This window comes from Gossypium raimondii, chromosome 4, assembly GCF_025698545.1.
Source record: "Gossypium raimondii isolate GPD5lz chromosome 4, ASM2569854v1, whole genome shotgun sequence".
NCBI lineage: Eukaryota > Viridiplantae > Streptophyta > Magnoliopsida > Malvales > Malvaceae > Gossypium > Gossypium raimondii.
In genome coordinates this window covers 40,678,435-40,686,204 of record NC_068568.1, presented here as the reverse complement: position 1 = coordinate 40,686,204, position 7,770 = coordinate 40,678,435, and positions in this window count along the sequence as shown.

Genomic DNA, 7,770 nt, shown 5'->3' with positions numbered 1-7,770 from the left:
CTCTCGTTTGAATGAATGTCATACTCTAATTTGAGAATTGAAGAATGCCTCTCATCCTAATTTTTGACGACTCGTAATATCTAACATGTTAAAGTGTCATTGATAGTTTTTGCAATAGTTGAAATGCATGAATCTGATCGAGTGATGTGCCAATTTGACTTTGTGCAAAATACTCCACCCTCGCCTCAGAACCTCAGTGAATTTCACAAGATTGACTTGTGGGGGAGAACCAATGAAGGTTGACCTAAATTGCATGCCAAGTATATCAACTTGTGGGAACATAGGTATGAATTTTATACCTATACACGAATAACTTGTCAAATTGGATTTGGCGACATCTTCAGATTACATGACATGGTTTAGACTTAATGGTAAGCCATATCTATTACTAGAAGAGGAAATGAGTAGACAAGTTCATCGTAGAAAGCCAACAGGACCCCATATGAGGCCACGATTTGGAGTACATGCATCAAATTCACCATCATTGGCTCCAATCCCGAATCCTATACCGATAGGTGCACCTCTCGGTCAATATGATTCCTATTTTTCTAGTACATTTACTAACAATCCCATGTTTTTCACACAAGCACCAAGTTATGCACTATCATACCGTGCATCAACACTTTCCCTAGGAATATTTTTTGCACCACCTCCATCTGTATAAGCATATTACATGTCACTGCCATCAACATCACCATTGTATCCAGGATCACCTACAATTCCAACATTCTATGCACAACCGAGTTGTTCGACACTATATATTTCTCCATGATAATGTTGCAGACACCATCAAGGTCACAGTTCTTCAAAGGCAGATAATCTTCACAACTATTTACTAATACAACTAACGATATACGACGACAACCTAGGATGCAAATGCAGTCTAGCATGGAAGAATAAGATGAAGACGAAGATGAAGGTAACGTTGGAGATAAAGATGGAAACGGAGATAGAGATGGAGATGGAGATGATGATAATGATGGCGATGGCGATGGTGATGACGATGACTAGATAGAGACGATGAATATGATGACGATGAGCCGAAATTCCAACCACAACGAAATTCTCATTGTAATTGACACCCACCGGGTTGTGGCACACATTCAGCCCGATAACGAAAATGATTTTTTCATGTACATCATCATTTAGCTTGTTAACTTTTAATTTTTTAATTAAAATGTAACACCCCTAACCCATATCCGTTGACAAATTAAGGTTACGAGGCATTACCGGACAAAACACAACTCAATACAGACGTTCAGTAGAATTCAAGAATTTAACATTTATATGCAAATCGTTTGAATACAGGTTTAAATCGACTATTTCCAAATCAAAATATAAACATTATATATATATATATTTAAATATATTAAGCTTAGTCAAATTTTAAGTAAGTATAATTATAAATTCTACTTTAACCTTTTAAAACAAAACAAAACATTTCAATCCAGTTAAACCATAAGAAAATAAGCTATTTTCGTATGGCTATTAATTATATATACAGTACATCAAAGTACGATTTCCAAAACATTATCTAGCCTATACATGCCATAAGTTAAAATTAAAACATTTCAATACCGAGACAGTAAATAGAGTGATGATCTTTGCTGACGATCCCCGAGTCTGCAGCTTGGTTTTTATCTATAAAACAAATGGACGAAAACAAACAAAGTAAGCTTTTATAGCTTAGTAAGTCTATAGCATATCTAAAATACATATAAAAGAATCATATAATTCCTTAAGTAAATTTATTAAGATCACAAATATCAAATATAATTATTATTCAAACATTGCTATCTTAAGTCATTTTGTTTATATCTAAAAGAATGTATATTTAACTAATACATATAAACTAACATATGTATATACATTATATGCATATAATCAAGTTACAAACACAATCATTAATCGCATATCTTGATTGCTAGTGTACTTATCGTTTTCACTTCATCAAATGCATTTAGATATATGATTTTTCAAATACATATGCCAAAAGCATATATTATACTTGTCAACTACAAGTGCCGAATGCACATATATACTTAAAATCCACATATGCCGAATGCATACATATATATATCCAACAATTTTATGACAACCAATATATGTACATACTCACTAATCACAAAGATCCGAACGTTTATGTACTCATCAAATACATTGAAACAAATGTTCATATATTTATCCATTACATATAACCAAAATCATATATATATATACCCAATGCATATAATCACTTAATTTAAATAAATTCACTGGCACTTAGCCTGCTAGGCTTATAACCTGATTCAGTTCACCGGCGCTTAGCCTGCTAGGCTTATAGCCTGATTCAGATCACCGGCACTTAGCCTGCTAGGCTTATAACCCGATTCAGTTCACCGGCACTTAGCCTGCTAGGCTTATAACCCGATTCAGATCACCGGCACTTAGCCTGCTAGGCTTATAACCCGATTCAGATCACCGGTGCTTAGCCTGCTAGGCTTATAGCCTGATAATCTTAGATACAAAGATGATCTTTCGTATAATTCTTTATATTTAAATAAGTCTTACTCAATAACCGTATCTCCGTAAGAATTGAAATTCAATTCTTCATAGCAAACAAACATTCGAACCACATATGTATAATTTACAACATTAAAATTCAGTTCAAAGAATTTGTAACCTATATTCGAACCACATATGTATGTAAAATTCATACATTAAATTCAGCTCAAGAACTTTGTAACCTATATTTGAACCACATATGTATATAAAATTCATACATTAAATTCAGCTCAAGAACTTTAAATATATATATTGAACCATATGTGCATATATATATATATATATATATATATATATATACAATTCATAATATTAAGTTCACTCAAAGAACTTGTATCATACATTCAAACTTTATATATATAATTCATAACTTTAAATTCAACTCAAGAAATTAAATCTTACATTGAACTACATATCCATGTAAATTCTACTATTAGTTTCATATCATTGAACTTAAAGCATACTTTAGCTAATATACATGTAATTTATACCATTAATATCAACCTCCCAAAATCAATTTCTATGTTCGGCTATCACATAGAAAAATCATCAAGTTTTATTCAATTTATATACTTTTAGTTCCAGCTTACTAAATGTATGATAGATATATTTATATAAATTCCAATTTCATAACATTTAAATTGCTATTAGACTTACCTCGGACAGTGAAAAATTGAAATCGGATAATTAGTCGACGAGTTTGGTTTTTTCCTGATCTAGCTCCGATTTCTTTGGTTCTTGTTCTAAATATATTCAAAATGAGCTAGTTTAAATATTATTAACTTCAATTTAATCCAAAAACACATAAATGGGAAAATTACAAATTTTCCCCTAACATTTTACATTTTCACAATTTAGTCCAAAATACACAAAACACAAAACATTCAAATTTTGACTATACTATGGTTAGGCCGAATCTTCATTATACTCATACAAGTCCATGCATTTCATTTATTTCGTATTTTAGTCGCTCAAAAATTTATTTTCACAATTTAGCCCTAAATACTCAAATTCATCAAAAATCCCAATACAAAACATGTTAATCTAACACATATATTTCATATTTCATCAACTAACATCATAAAACTCAAACATCCATCAATGGCACATTTCAAAATCATCATCAATTCACAAAATTTAAACATGGGTTTTGAAGAACACAAAACAACGATATCAAAAACGTAAAAATTATCAAAAACCGTACAAAGGACTAACCTTAATCAAAATTCAAAATGGCCGAATGTAGATAGGTTCTTCTTTCTTTTTCTTTTGTTTAGTTTTGGTCATAAAGATGAAGAAAAAATGAAATGATAGTGGCTTATAATATTTTTTTTAACATAATAATATAATATACATTTTTATAACCTTTATAATTAATATTAATAATATAAAAACTATATACTATCACCTAATGCCGTCCACTAGCATTTAAATGGATTAATTGTCACATAAAACCTCCATATTAAAAGAACATCCACTATTCAGCCCTTCTAAAAATAACCACAAAATTTTTATTTTACGCGATTTAATCCTTTTATTTAGTCGGACACTCAAACGACGAAATTAAATCATGAAATTTTCACACAAGTAAATTCACACATAAAAATTACAAAAAATAATATTAAAATATTTTTAGGACTCGGATTTGTGGTCCCAAAACCACTATTTCGATTAGGGTTAAAAACTGGTTGTTACATAATATATGTAATGCTTCCATTTATATTTGTATTGTATTTTACATCACTAATCTACTTATTTACATTTTATCAAAAAAATTGTTTGTTTGTTTTTTTGTATGTTTAATTTGATTTTGTATTATCCACTAATTTTAAAATTAGTCAACATAAGATTAAAGTAGATTACATAATTCATGATTTTTGTTATTATTTTGCTAAAAAATGTAAAAATATAACTTAATTAATTTTTTGATTCGGTTTGATAACTACTAAAATTTTCTAGTTTACATATCTACGGTTCTCGTCTCAACATTTCCGCCAAATGTGGACATGTTTTCTTACTATGTCCTAAGTTCCTGCAAAAACTACAATTCAAATGGAGCGCTCGAAACGGGAAACCATCAATCTTAATTTGGGACAGGTAGGAATTCTGACTTTCATATTTTATATATTCATTTTAGTTTGTACACTTCATCAACATACTTCATAAATCCAGATGTGCCGATGCACATGTAGCAATTGCATATGCGCATGGAAAATGAAGTGCTTGAAATCTCCCATAGTTGCAGATATTTTGTTTCAGGTATACACGATACGATCCCCCGATAATACCTTTGTCTGGTTTATGGAACTTCATAACCCGATATATTTCACTTGGACATGAGTGACACACTGCCATCATAGAGTTCACTCTTGTTGCATTTTCCGCCATATCTTTCCTCACTTTTTAGCAAGAATGTGTCTGCCCTTTTCTATCCAACACATTTTTTTATTTGCTTCAGAAACAAGGTTGATAAGCGGAAATATGTTTCTTTCACCACCTACATTATCAGCAAATGATGCATCTCCTTCAATACAGAATTTATGCATTGCATTCCACTAGGTTCATTTTCATATACCTGTATCGTAGACCTCCATCATATGATTGAGTCCACTGGTCCTTGGGTATCCCATCGAGGTAATCAACACCTTTTGTGTTTACTGTTCACAAATTCTCCAACATTTCATGGAATCGATGTTGGACAAGCTCATACCCTGTCGAAGAAAATAAAAAGTATATCCATGAATACAAACAATGTATATGCTAAAGAATGATATAGAAAATAATATTTACTACCTACCCATGTTAATGACATATCAACGTTCCTCATCTTTGTGGAACAAACCCATGTAATTTGTCCTGATATGACATGTTCAATACCTATGGTGTGCACGATAGCATAGGCTTCCATGTCGATCAATCGCAAATTGTATTTTGGATGCCCTATCGGAAATGATGCATATATCAAGTTGTGACATAATATGCCTTCTCAAGTTAGTCAAGAAGAAGTCTTAAGCATCCGCAGTTTCTTGTTCAACAATTGCAAAAGCTATTGGCAGGATTTTTTTACTATCATCCTATGTAACAACCAACAACAAGTGATGCTCATATATCTGTACATAAATGTACCATCAATTTGGACCACTGGCATATAGTAACGAAATGCTTCAATGCATGACTTGAATGTTCGAAAAAGACGATGGAAAATTCTTTTGTCTTGGACCATTCGGTTTCTATGATATGCAGGTTTCATTTACAAATCGATGACAATACCTAAGACGTACTGGTTCAGTACCTTCAACCATTGCTATAGATCATTATATGATTTATCTCACCTGTTATGCATTTTTTCCATTACCTTTTGTTTTGCAACCCATGCCTTGTAGTACAACATGGTGTAATCATTCTCACTATAGATATTAGCAATCAAAACTGGCATGGGAATCTTAGGGTTCACTTTCATCATAGGTAAGATAATGTTAGGGCTAAAGTCAGAATCCAATTTTGGGTGATTTGTGACATACCTGCAACAACACAAGTACATGGTGTGTCAAATTTCTTTATCGTTTAGAATCTCGTCTTCTTTCTCACTAATGTCATGATTTTCCAGGGACATCTACTGCCACGCATTGCACGCTTCTCCTAATATTTTTTCGCTTGAGATTTTGCAACATGAAAATTGACTCCATGCTTTATGCTATGCCATTTCCTGTAACAACATCTTTAGAGGAAGACTCCATTTCAACTTGTAAATTGTCGAAATTTGTAGAAGAACTATCATGTCTCTTCTAAGAGGAAATTCTAGAAATTCTAACTCATCTTAAGCATCAATGTCGACAATAAGCATGTGGGATGGTGGTTCATACGCTGTAAAATCTGTCTAGGTTCCTCCAAGATTGTCCAAACCTTCACTGTCAGAATCATTCCCTTTTGGTTCAGTAGGAACGACCTCTAATTCAGAAAATAATGCAATTTCTGAACCATCAAGCCCAGACTCCCGGATTCGATAATCATTGGTTTCAACTTTCTCTTTGTTCTCAGCTTCCTCTTCATTCTCAACTTCCTTTTCATTATCAACCCTAGTTGCGATTTCATGTACCAAATTGTATGCCCCTTCGTCGGTGCAGGTTGTAAGGAGAATACCATTCACTCTTGTTATCCTACGTTAAAACCAATATTACTTACGAATTGCCCTCCAGTGTAACTTGATGGCATACCCACATAAGTGTTTCCAACATAGGACATTAGCATTCTGAAGTTGAAATGAAAGGCATTCACAGAATGTCGTGTTGAGGTCTCTGCGTATAGGTTACCAACTAATCCTGATTGTACACCAAAGTTGAAATCGAGGGTTGAAACTGAGGAATGCCTTCCCATTAATGATTCCAGCATTCCTTGATACGAGCTTTGCAACAACGTTGTGAAATCACCACACAACCGTGTGGTTGGACTTTCTGCTTCTTGTTCTTGAAACAAATTAACTAGAACTGTTTTCAAACTCAAACCACCTTTCTCTACATCAACAAATTGGACATATAACTCTAGTATAGTATTTCTAGTTGAGCAATGCATATCAAGCATTAACTAGACATTCATGTCGCCTTTGAACTCAAATTTATCATATCTAACAAGGTTCATTAACATTAAATATCTATATTTCAAGCTCAAAATTCTCATTCGGCTTGAAGTCAAGACTTTTCTTCTAATTCTTGATAGAAGCTCGTTCAATTAATGCTCCAATTGAAAGCTAATTCTGTAGATTGGGCTGATACAATAACAACCTCAATCTCGGTGTCACAAATTTGATCATCGTAATAAATAACGACTCTAATTCGTCTACTCATCTTTGCTAAATATACCTATTTCACATGTTTAATATAAAATTAAAACGAAAACATTGTACAGAAAAATAAAATAAATACTCATTAACCAAATTCAAACGACGACACCAAATTTACTTACTTTGTTGAATCTATTTTTAGCTTCAAATTTTTAACATAAAAAATCTTTTCCTCAACATGCAAATCTTTTGCTTGAAATTTAACTATGAAAACATCTCCATATCAATCTTCATTTTATAGGAAACTCTACCACCGAATGCGAAACATTTTTTAAAATGTTGGAACAAGAAGCAAACGAATATACAAAAAAATTCTTTCCTAATATTTGTATTATTGTAACTAAAATTTTGCCACGGAAAAGACAGGACAAACTGTAAATTTTATCTCG